Source organism: Prorops nasuta, unplaced genomic scaffold (assembly GCF_024137725.1).
Source record: "Prorops nasuta isolate Cenicafe-Biocafe unplaced genomic scaffold, Cenicafe_Pnas_1.2 PNAS00019, whole genome shotgun sequence".
In the NCBI taxonomy this organism is placed as follows: Eukaryota; Metazoa; Arthropoda; class Insecta; order Hymenoptera; family Bethylidae; genus Prorops; species Prorops nasuta.
In genome coordinates this window covers 1,412,293-1,425,507 of record NW_027116816.1, presented here as the reverse complement: position 1 = coordinate 1,425,507, position 13,215 = coordinate 1,412,293, and the positions used below count along the sequence as shown (strand labels likewise).

The window sequence follows — 13,215 nt, the reverse complement described above, 5'->3', positions numbered from 1 at the left end:
AAATTTGTCAAAATGTCCCTCTAGAAATTAAATTTTTTTGTCCGGAATGAATCATCACGAGTGCACCACTATATACATGTAGTATATATAGTAGCGTCTGAAAAGCTCGTCTAGAAAAACGCGTACGTGGCTCCAGGTGGGTGAGGCCAGAGAGACCTTTGCATAATGAATATGTTTTCTGTATATCACAGTGGTGGATGCTTTGAGATATTTCTTTTACACAAGGTCGCGAGTTAAACATTTCAACGTCGGTCGCTTTATTTCGTGGCACAATGTAGTCTAGGATTTTGCGATTGTGATTTCGCAGTTTCGGGGTACAATGCTCTCTCGTTCCACAGGTAGTTCCATCGCGTGCTCTCATTACACGTGACTCTCGGGGTTAGCTTTAAGGTGATGCAGGGCGTGAATTGAACGACTACGGTGAAAGATCGAGCGACCGAAGGGGAGGAGGGGGGGGGGGGGGGTAGTTTGCGAGGCTAGAGAGAAGGGTGAGGGATTTCAGGATGGTTCGGGGTGGAACAGTTCTGGAACAAATAACGACGATACATTTCCCACAGCTGTTCGGCAAACTTTACCACCGCGCCACTACGTGCCATGCTATATATATATATATATATACAGTGTAACGCGCGTATATGTATTAGTATTTCAGTGCGGCCAGCCAGAGAGTATAAAGGCGCCCGTTCCGGCGATATTGTACTCTGGCATTCTACTACGGATCGCCATATATACGTCTGTTCTACTGTACCTTTATACTTGGAATAACGAAGTGCCACGTATTCTATCAGCTTAGCGAGCCTGCAATGACGTCCCCTCGTGAACCATCAATGACTCGCGTTCTACGGTTCCCCCCATTCGTCCTACCGTGATTCTATTTCACGCGCGATATTACGACGCGAACGATTAAAACTATGAAATTGCTTTTTCTGCTTGCAACAGGCGTACGCAACCCAAACACGCGTGAGATTCTATATATATATATATATAGTAGGTACACGTAATACGCGATGGCGCGTGGTATGCCAGTCTGGTATTTCCGCAATTCGAGAACGCGTTGGATGTGTTAGTTTGCACCACACGTTCGATACGCTGCTCTGCTGCCAGTGCCAGTCTCTCATGGGAGTCAGCCTGAAATTCGCGGGATATGGAGGGCGATTTTGCCCGAAAGAATCGTTCGGAAATTCGGCTTGTTAGAAGCAATATTCTATATGTATGCCGAGACGCACACGCCTTTATAGATACTTATCTAACAGAGAAATCCTATACACGGTTCGTCCAGATTTATCCGTCGAGTTATGGATCCTCCTCCCTCGTTGGTAGCTCTCATCTCGATTGTCCTATTCTACGAGGAAGATCATCCCTGTCTAACGAGACATTACGATTGCTGAGTTCGAGGAAACTGCTACTCAAATAAACTATGTAAGTATGCAATAAAAATATAGGATTCTATTTGAATAACTAGAATGACCTTGAATTAGTGAAATTGAATTGACATTTGTGTAATTTTCAAAGCTACAACCAGGATTTAATAATATCAAAGACACCTTCTGACAGTTTTTCTAAAAGTTTTTAAAAGACTGTTCAATATTTTTTTCTAAACTGCATAGCTTTCGATATATTCGACCATTGTTAGACTTTTCGTCAGGTTATATACCTGTCCTTTACTCTCCTACACTTATCTGCCGGAGCTATCCTCCAATTTTTCCAGATTTATCCTCCGAGTTATGAGATCCCCCCCCCCCCCCTCATTGACAGCTCTCGTTTGCTCCAATCTCTACGGAAACGCTCCCTGTCTAACGAAGCATCGCGATTGCAGATCTGCAGAAACCTTTAGGATTTATCTCTATTGGAAATATTTTATTCGCGAAGAAATCAAGAAAATATATATATATGAGAGTTTGCTTGGTATTGCAATATAATGGGTAATTATTTGTTCAATAAAAATAATCGTCCCTTGTTGAAAATTAATTACGATTCAGATTGGTGGATGGATTTGGGATTATTAGCAGGTGTGGTGCTAATTAGTTAAAGCACATAATAGAACGGGGAGAAGGTGCGGAGAGAGAAAATGGAGGCACAGCTTATTAGGCAGGTATGGTCAATTATCACTGGTGTGTGACAATTATTCGTCGGTATCTGTCGTTATTACCGGGTCCTCGAAATTAACCGTATGAAACGGAGTTATAACTCGTGTACCCGTGCAGGTTCTCGTCCCTTTTATAAAGCTAACTATTTTAGCATCGTTCATATCTCTCCTCCAACATCACGCTCTCTATAATATTATTCGCTAGGATGAACAGCGCTCCGACTGATCATGCACGCTAGCTAATACGGGAAATTACACGTTCACGGTCATTTCCAATATACTCTATAGTAAATACACACACACACACACAGCAGTAGTACAGAGTGAATTTTGAATGCCAGATATTTCATTGGAATGGCACAATTACTGGTGCTGGCGTTGCTTGCCATTGCCCCCCCCTCCTCTCTCTCCTACCTTGAATTATAATCCGCGATATATAGACACGTTCTTTGGACTTAATTGGATTTCCAAAGTATCACGCGGGAGGTTCAAGGAGCTAGAGCAGACACAGTTATCATTAAAATAGACGAAGCATGGCCGCATTGTTAGTGAGTCATTCTACTAGAGACAGTATATATACTATATATAGTATATATATATATATATATGCATAGCAAGCACTCGTTCCTCACCTTATTACGTTTCTAGAATTTAAGCTACCCGCCAGCGTTCCACTAAAATTTTAAATCTTACTTGTTTGCGCGAAAAGCTACACGACTATTTCTTCTCCTCTGCTTCGTTTATCTTTACACATCTTTTTTTACTATCTCCGGCTCGGCCCAGCCCCTCTTCTCTCAGAGTCACAAGCGCGCACTCCCTCATTCGATTTAGCGAAACGCCTCCGCGTGTCGCTCCCTCCCAACTCTCTCCAGCTCATTCAATTCTTGAGAGCAAAAAATTTATGCAAACACAGAGGTAGTTTTGCTTAAATCAGGTTAATACGAACGTGTTCCATATGAAAGTTTCTAGTAGCTATGAGATCTCTTCAACTATCTCTGAGAACACTTTAGCTTGACAGATTCCACAAAAGTTCGCATATATGAAAGTTTTAGAACTTTCCCGAGACTTAAATTATGTAACGGATTGATTAAAACTTTAATTATATCGCGAATGAAATAATTCACTCAAAATAGTCGTTACAGGGGCTTTGATGGGGCTCATGAATTCTAATTTAATAAAGTACCAGCGAGACTGTTACGGTATAATTGTGAATTTTTTTCCTTGTTTTTCTTTGCCCTTCTATCGCGTTGGCAGAGAGGGTGGTGATGGGGAGGGGAGGGGAGGGGGTAGTTGGTGGTTACGTGGGAGGGAGGGTGAGAAAAAGCGTGAAGAACTGGAAGTATTACGATTTCTGGATCACGTTGAGGTTATGTGAAAATGCTCCAGCAGTATACTCTCCGCAACAGAGCAGATGATCTCATTTTCTCCTCCTTTTTCTTCCCTTCGGCTAGCACTCTTTTTCCACCGGAGAAACAAGAGGGAGCTTCTCTTCTTTCGCTCGGCACACGTGTTGAATTTTCTATCCTTTCCCTCCTCGTCATCAGCCGCCAGAAACCTTCCGTAAAATCTATCGAGATTCCTCTCACTATTGAAGCCAGGCAGCGAGATAGAAGCTGAATCAGTGATATAATATCATATAGCGAGCCTCGCCCTCTCGCTAGACCTTCGGAAACAACGAACCTTGTTGCATGCGCAGGAAGCAACTGGCAAAATCCTTACAACTTGGAACCGCAATTATACATCGTTGGCGTTAAGCAGATAGCATCCCTCTTCTCCTTTTTAACGTATTCCCCCATGCGTTAAATTGCAGCAGATTTCACTGGCTGATAAAAATGACGCGTCATTAGAGAATTCTTTTATCGATAAGTATATAATCCGTGGCAGTTAGCGACGCGCGACACTGCATTAAAAAGTGATATCTGATAATAAACCAATCTGGAGGATCTTGGGTATATCTCGCCGGATTATAATCCGTTGAAAAGGGTCGCATTACGAATTAGTCGATTGAATTTCTTCTTGCCACCGCCAGTATTTGGATGTTACCTATAACATGGAATTCTGCTAAGATCGATCCTATCTATTTGTAGGTTCTCCGATGTTGACTGTGAAAGCATTGGCGTCCTATTGGTACCGTAACGAGCTTCGCCAGAACTAACAAAGTTTCAACATCGAACCCAGTAGATCAATTCCCTTTCGCTCACAGTTACTCTTCTACTCGAAAGATCGCATGCACATTAGCCTTTACCAATTACCTGTAAACGCTGAATAAATCATCCGACGCTTATTCAATATCCAATCAAGCCACGTTAATCCACTTTCGATTCCTCCATCACCGTCCGCCACAAACAAGAACACTCTATACTTCTGGTACAAGTTAATACCGATCGATCGGAGATATCCTTCTGAGATGCTGTAATTCTGAATAGTACTTTACCTTGATTTTTCTCTCGTTGTTTATCTTTAAAATAATTATTATTACGTTCTTCCAATAAAGTTCGCTATCAATAAGGACACTACACCCTTTCAGTAAAGTCTCAATTCTGATCGACCAGAAATCCTTCTGATAGATGTTTCAATTCTGGACCGCTCTTCACTTTGGTTTTTGTCGTTATTTTTCAAAATAACGACCATTAAACTCCACTACTACGTTCGATAGAAACAAGGACAATATTTTTCCAGTAGAGAAATTAGTTATATAAGATGACTCATTATTTCTTATTAATCAATACATGATGTTTTACCATATATTTTCAAATTATTTTGACTATCTATATACGTGCCACGAGGCTCTATCGAGTCTCTTGAGATACTGATCGATCAGAGATCGTTCCGAGACGTTTCAATTCTGAATCGTTCTTCACCTTGATTTTTCTCGTTATTTTTCAATAACACACCCATTACCTTCTTCCACCAAAGCTCACCACAAACTGGATATGACACTATCTTTCCAGCAGAAATCAATACTGATCGATCAGACAGAGATCGTACCGCGAGATATTTCAATTCCGAGTCGTCCTTCACCTTGATTTTCCTCGCTATTTTTCAATAAAATACCCATTTCTATTATGAAATTACAAATTTCCTGGCTTGGTTCATTGAGAATTTCATTGTCCTCGCGGGACGCTACCTCGCTTCGTTTACATTTGCACCCATGACTAATCCTTACTTTAAGCATGCTTTATAACCGAATCTTACTGAATATGCTCCACTAAATTTCAACGCGGGAAACACCAATTAATCACACAGATGCAGGCGTTACCTTTCTCCAACTTTTTTCTCGTCTTTTTCCACATGCACAGCGACTCCCTCGATGATGTTTCATCTTAATTAGAAGCTGCTCATTTGCATCGCTGCAGGCTCTCTTCCATACTATCACGCTCCATCGCCCAGCGTTAATTATATATGGCGTCGATTCCCCATTTCCAATCGCGAGATTGCGTTATTATTTTTTTCTCCTTCAGAGGAATTACGATACTTTCAGTCGGGATGCAAATTTACAGCTCGCAGAGGAGCGTGAATAAATCGTGCGGTATGAGGACACGACAGCAGTGATTCGTGCTAGACATATATGGACGCGTGATTTAGATGACAATTGGGGGTGGTCAAGGGAAGAGTTACACGTGTACATCATTTAAAAAATGTGTCATACATAATAATTTAATTAAACAAATATAAAAATATGAATAATTAAAATTATTGTAAAATAATTGACCTGTAAGAAAAACATAAAAACACTCGCATCTCTCTCCCCTCCTCGAACTCACATTCTCTCCCTCTTACATTAAAACAGTTTTATAGACTTAACTGAAAAGTTAAATATAATGAAAAAATAGTATGCGATAAAAAAATTATTTGCATTCTTCGCTACTGAAAAGTGTTATTTTGGAAGTGGCGAGGATCGCGAGTAAATTCCCAGCGAGTCGAAATGACAAATTAACGGAGCGGCTTGATTCACAGCTCCGTTGATTAATTGGCATTCAGTTGTAAATTTACAACGGTCCGCGTTACAACAACCGTTGCGGTTGGCACGAGCGATTTTCATCGTGTCACGCGGGTCAGATTGAAAATCGAGCGAGTGTGACCGGTCAAAGGCGAGAGGATAAATTTTACTTTGCGACGTGGCTAATCGCCATTGCGGAGAGAAACGTACGTTGCACGTGTGTCGGTGAAATTACACTGGGGTAGTGGTGGTAGTGGTGGATGAGGCTCGTTTCTCGCCGCGCCGCATCGGCCAAACTGTTTTCGAAGGAACGGTAAAACGGTAATGACGCGGCCATTCCGCGTAAAACAGAGTCGCGTTGCCGTGATAAAAATTACGAGCCGTATAACGGCGATCAAAGCGTATACCCCAGGAACGTAGGCGGCCAAACTGTTTCCTGCCCAGGCAGGCAGCAGCCAGGCCGCCAGGCAACCAGGCAGCCGCGTTTGGTAATTTTCCTCGCGAGGTTCTACTATAATTCCACCTAGCTTAACCCGATCCAGAGAAGCGCCCTTTAACATTATTACTTTTTCCCAAGACCACGAAAAACTGCCTACGATTTTTTCCCTTTAATCCGTTCCAAGAGAGAGAGAGAGAGAGAGAGAGAGAGAGAGAGAGAAAGAAAACACACGAGACGCGCACGAGCTTATAATTTTCACGGATCGATCCAACGATAGCTCATTATCAATTAGCGAGTCCATTAACAATGTATATACCTCGGATAACGAATAATTGGCCGTGCATCGGCGAGAGGACTGCGTGCTTTTATTGGAAGTTTGCTGCTTTCGTCCAACATCATTTTCATCGACGCCAGAATTTTTGAAATATTTATGGATAGCGGCAGATTTCACGCCGCTTTGATCCTATATATACGAATATTTCTCTACGTACATGTGTGCGCGCGCGTAAGAGAGAAATTTGACGAGCTATTGGATCGAGTTTATTTAGACAAATGTATTAACATAAAGGGAATAATAGATTTTCACGCTCGAGTTGAGAATGTGAGTTTATGGGGAGGGGACTATAAATGATTAATTAAAATGAATAGTGGGGGGATGTGCCGGTCCTGATATGAAACGAGGGTCGAACGGTGCTACGAGTTTGGGATATCGTGGAAAATACGCCGGCTCGTTCAACATAGGAAGAACAGCGACTCCTGGCGAATCGATTCATCTAATCGCTCCAGTGCCGTATGAGTGTTCGCCACTCGAACCAACCAGCCAAACCATCCAGTCAGCCAACCAACCAACTCCTGAATGCGATGGCCGATTTGGTGAAAACCCATTTCGCGAGAAACTCCTCGATTAAACGAGGGGTAATCAAATAAACGGGATTTAAATGTCCTTCTCCTCTCTTCCCTGCCCGCCCTTTCTTCCTTCCACGGTTCCACCACCCCCTAGTAGCCCCCTTTCTTCTCACATCGCAGCCACTTTTCACGATCGATCACGCTTCAAAATAAAAACCTCCATTGTTTAGCAAAAGTTAACTCGATCTTCCTACTGCAAACTCTTCTCGACATTCCTCCTTTTTTCTCTTTATTTAAATCCTTCGCAAAATTAGCGCTCTGCGTTTAAGGGCAAACAATAAAAAAAATGACTTGGATGTACAGCAACGAAAGGTAAAATTGGCTTGAATTATTCATGAGAGGAATAACTCTTTGATGAGTCGAGAGGATTGGGTGATGAGGAGGGGGGGGGGGGGGGGGGGTTGGTGAGAGAAAAGGCAGAGGCCTAATAGGCAAAGAAAATATGGGATAATATAATAATTAGGATAAAACGTTGTTACCGTCCGCATTGCCATAAGCCCGGAATGGTGAATAACGCGGTATAATTTGATTATATAGGAGTATCCGACCAACAGTCGGATAACTGTGGCGAGTTGCTGGCGGGTGGTACAAAGGCTGGCAGATGCAAAGGGTCGTATCCTGCAGCCTCTTACGATCCCATAATTGGTCCGAAGGCCTTGCTAAGTAGCGTTTGAATATTCCCTTTGAGCTCTTTCTTACTCCCTGCAACGCACTCAATTCATCTCGCAACCTTAAAAACACGCTCTCCTAATACTACGCGCGCACACATATACATTTATAATTTATGTCTCTGATAATATATTCGAAGAGAAAAAGGGGGGGGGGGGAGAGGAAGGAAGAAAATAGTGCCGGACTCGCGCCATATAAAATATCGTTAATAGGGTAATTAGAAAGTTCTCTGCAATAAGAATTGGTTTAATTAAAATTTTGCTGATTGCCATGAGGCAGAACACTCGGAACGCTTAAATATCGCACGTCTCGTGGTGGAGAGGCGAAGCAGCGCTCCGTAGGAAGTCATGCAATGTACGCGAGGGTGTCAGTTAATTTCTCACTATAGAGATTCGTAATTTATTAATTCGCTTTAATTGCAACTGCTATACCAACGTAGACGCGAATGTCGCTGGATATATAATATACATAGTGTTCGCGTTCGTGTATTTTCATAACTGTGCGAATTTTTAGCGAATTACCTTGTTCGTTATGCGAGGGAAGCACTGGACTGTTGACCCGAGCCACTGTACAAAATCTGCAAAGAGGAAAAGCCATTTACGGATTTGTGCTGAGAGCTTTACTATGTCATGGTATTAGTGAGGAGGGGATAGACAAAGAGGGAGATATGTGGATAAATATATAGATTAGATTTTATTCTAAAAAAGGGCCGAGAATGTACCAAAATTAAAGAAAAAATATTGGTAACAAGTAGAAGTATCGTTTTGCTGGCATAAAAAAGTGAGAGAATCAGGTAAAATATCAAATAAAAGCAAAGAAACTTAATATCAACAATACAAAATAATAATAAATGATAATTAAACATATGCATGTAGAAGGAGTTAATTAATATTTTCAATGTTGTGATTAAACTGACATTAAAGTTTTCACGTACTATGTACAGAACGTACGATATAATATCCTTGGTATCAAAAAATGTCCAGGAGACAACGAATATGTAGAGGATCTCTCTTTCAACTATAAGGGTTAAATATATACAGCGTTCTCCAACATTTGTTAGATTTTTTATCATTTTAGTTAACATCATGTTTCACTGATGTATTAAGTTACAGAATTGACAGAAAGACAAAGTGTATACAATTTATAAAAAGTTTAAATAACAAGTGAGACTCGACTAGGGAGAATAAACGAATAAAAGAGAGATAGAGAGAGAGATAGAGAGAGAGAGAGAGAGAGAGAGAGAGAGAGAGAGAAGAATCGAGCCAGCATGCACGAGGTGCATGGTCACACACCAGGAAGAAATAATTCTGAATCCAATCGGACAAATTTGCCTTGGCGATTATGGCGCTGGCACACAGACACACACACACACACACACACACATAGATCACAACCGGAAACAAATGTAAGCGTTACATTATGTGCGAACACGTTATATGTAGTATTCAGCGTCAGACTCAGCTTGGTGACTGTGTGCTATACTGTATATACATAACATCGGCAGCTTGTACGAAGCCACGTGGTTCAGGAATACACGTATCGAATCTGGCTCGCGTATTTCATGGTCCGCATAGCGTGTAACGAATGTGTTCGGTGCTTTGTGATTTATGCTTTGTTCGTAGCAAACGTTTACGTCACAGGATGGAGGACACAGTCCACTCTCTTCAGGGATTATCCTGGCTGGCAACCATCACGAACCAGCGAGCTAATACATTGAGAAAATGTGCAGACTCGCGAAAAATCAATATTAATTAGCAGGGCGACCCGATCCGCGCGCGCGGCAATAAGTTGCAGCAATTTAGGCTGGATTTACACACATATGTAGGAATAACGCGTAGGGAGGGAAAATTTGCTTTTATACGTCAATGCGATACAAAGGAATATGAAAATGCATTGCAGCAGCGGCAGCGGCAGCACTGCGGTAAATGGAAAGCGACTTCCGACAAGTCGCGTTGCTCTATCTGCGTGAATCCTCCTTTATTCGTAGAATGATAATCGAGAAAATCCGATAAAGCGCATTGCAGCAATTTGTGGAAAAGATTTGGTCGATGGCGTATGGCGGTGGAGCGTGTTTTTATTGAAATGAAGTAGTAATGGTGTGGGTTTGAGAAGGACGGCTCGTTCCATCGGAAAGGATCGAAGAAAAAATTGGCGTGTCGTGGTTTCATGGGTTCCTGACCGTTCGTAATGAGATTTCAAGGGAACAATAGTGTCGCCATTTCCCTAATGCGATTCTCTACTTAAATATTTTAATAAAATTCCTACTTCTTCTTATTATTCCTCTTGTAGCAGCACCAGCAGGAGCAGGAGCAGCGCAGCAAGCCTTTTACTTAAGGCCTGCACTTTTAACGGACCTGCAGCACCAACCAACTAACTCTCTTTGCGTCTTTCCCTACAACTCTTTATTTTTCTTTCGACTTCTTCTTTCCAACGGCAAACTAACTACCACCTAGTTTCCTCGGCTAGTCGTAGCTTCTTCAGCTTTACGATCATGTTAATCCGAACTTGCATCCCGGTTATTAGGACTTGGTTCTACAGCTTAACTCGCTTTAACTAATGGCCAGCCTTAACTTGAAAATGACCATTTTCAATTACGTTAAACGACCATCCTATATATACACTGTTATACAGAATAAACGCGTACACTTCAAATAAACAATCGATCAGAGTTAAATGAGTACTTTGAGGCGCGTTTATCATTTCTCTTTGGAAGCTTTTATGATCAATAATCAAGCAGGCTATTTATGTACATGGATTTCTACTTTCAGCTTTTCCACCTTTTTAGCGCTGAGACACGCTTCATCCATCTTCCACGAATTCTCCCCTGCATTTTCACTTTTAATGGCAAGCTATAGCGTCTGTGCATGCGTCTCTCTCACGGAAACACAAACATACCCACCCACCAACACATACACGCAAACTGCATACCTAAGATTTAATGTTTTTCATAAACGTCCGGTAGTAATGCAGACGCATACCGTCCTTAAGTGGTACGAGTAAATCTTTACTCCTACAGTACAATTACAGCAATTACAAGGTTGTAGTAGCGAAGCACCGAGAACACCGAGTATATAAGGAAAATAAATTAAACTCCTATTCTTTGGAGTGCATTAATAATTTAGTAGCCCGCCATAAGTATTCAATTTTCTTTTCCATTGCTTTTGCAGCTACAACGGTCCTTTGAATAATTCACTAATGCCTTTTAGCCGCGCGTTCGCCACTATTCAATGTAGACGCAAACTTATACCTAACAATGAATATTTAATTATTTTTCTGAATACGCGATGTCTCTCTCTCTCTCTCTCTCTCTCACTGTGGAAAGAAAACGATGCAGGGGATAGATTTGTAAGCACCCAGATATGAATGTATTTCTCATGGAATGCCATTGGTCCGACTATCTTCCGAGTACCATGGATCTCCCTCCCCCTCCCTACACCACCGCCTCATAACGAGAGGAAGATATACGAATGACGAGCGAAGCAAGTACACCTCGCATACCTACTCTTTTTACACGTACATGCTAAAACTTTAAAAGGTATTATGGTAAAAGTTAAATTACGAAAGGTGCTACAATGATAATGCAAAGAGATATTCACATATATATATATACGCATATATATAACACATGCACATCTAACGAAGCGAGAAAAGTTGATGATACAGAAGAATATAACGAAATAAAACTAGCGAGCCGGGGCACAAGGCGAAAAGACTGCGAGAGGTAACGAGAAAAGTGAGAAGCTTTTTAATGGTGCTCTTAATAGTATATATAGTATGTATATCGTTCTCATCCACAGAAAGAGAGGGGGGGGGGGGGGTAAAGAAAAGCGACATAATTTTTAATATTTTAAATAGACGATAAAGAAGAAAAAAACATACATAGAAGAATATTGTTTTATTTTATTTTCTCCGTTTCCTCCCTCGCAAGTGGAAAAAGCCGATTCTCTCGAAAGCTTGGATTCCACTTTCATGCAAATCTACTATGTCTGCGTCTACGGATTCGGAGTTGTCTGTTTCCGCTCGCGTATCCACTCGAGTCCTCTCTCCCCTCCCGCTGACCCTTAAACAGCATCTCGCGAGCAGCTGTAACTGTAGTTGTAGCTCCCGCAGTATCCTTTCTTATTGAAGCGAAAGACGCGGGTGCAAAGTTTTCCGCAGCGCGCCACAACATCATCCACGGATTCCGCACCGATGTATTTTTCTGTTTACCCTCCGCCACAAATTCAACGATTCTCCCAGCAATTCGGAAAGTCGGGGGCTGGAAATATTCCGTTGGAAAAATAAAATTTCCTCGGCCTTAACGGGGCGAGGAACTCACGTGCTGCACGCCAGCCAGATGTCTTTAAGCTGAACACGCGAAAGAGTACGATGGAAGTATAGCTGCCTCGATTTCCCCTCTCCTCCCCGCACGCACGCACAGCTCTCTCTCTCTCTCTCTCTCTCTCCCTCTCTTTCATTGAATATTTATCCGTAATATAAACTTTTACGGTTACAACAGCAAAGCCACCGTATAATCCGATTAAATATTAATGTCGAAGGTATTATAATGCAACGTTGGCGCATGGGAATTTTACTTTTGACATGTACTACTACTAGCTGTGCATTCTTACGAAATTCCTATAAGCTGTATTCGCTCCTCGTGCAAACAGACTACCTTCAATTGTATTCCATGCATGAGAAGGAAGATTTTGAAAAATTCAAATTTCTCCAATGGCCAACGGAACGTAGCAAGGTTCGCTCTCTCATTGTTGGCAAACTTTCGTGGAAGTTTGGCGAGCCGCTGGAGAAACACTCGAGTGACTCGATCCTATGCTTCTGGTTACGAGGAATTGAATGTTTTGTTTTTTTGTTGTTTCCCTTTTTTTGTAGCTCGAGAAAATTCGAGAGTAAAGTTTGGCGAGAAAGAAACACAACGCTGACTGTACTTTGGCATTGGTCTTTGTGTATCTCGCTGTCTCTGAGCCCTCTCCCCTGCTATCTCTTCGTACGTATTGCTAGACGACATGGATCACGTGGTTGAACCCCGCTACGAAGAGCCCTCATCTTTCTCTATTTTGAAGAAAAGTTGTTCAGAGCCGGTAGAGCTCAACCGCAGCAACAGATAAATCAAAACTGGACGGAAAAGTTTTTAAGTGCCTCAAAGCCATGTCCAGGAAGCGCAACTCCTTCCTAACC

The 13,215-nt window shown here is 41.9% G+C and overlaps 1 protein-coding gene across 3 annotated transcripts in view; it reads right to left on the bottom strand.

Annotated features, from left to right (window-relative positions):
- The window catches only part of LOC136780387 (uncharacterized), a 138,594-nt gene that overhangs the window by 53,358 nt on the left and 72,021 nt on the right, over window positions 1–13,215 (bottom strand). The window contains exon 3 of one of the 3 annotated variants that reach the window (XM_066738701.1): window positions 8,562–8,617. The exons of 1 other annotated variant lie outside the window; for it this stretch is intronic. The gene's annotated coding sequence lies outside the window, so the exon portion shown is untranslated. Of the gene's footprint in view, window positions 1–7,850; window positions 7,949–8,561; window positions 8,618–13,215 lie in introns of those variants that run through there. One more of the 3 variants, XM_066738703.1, reaches the window with a different exon arrangement.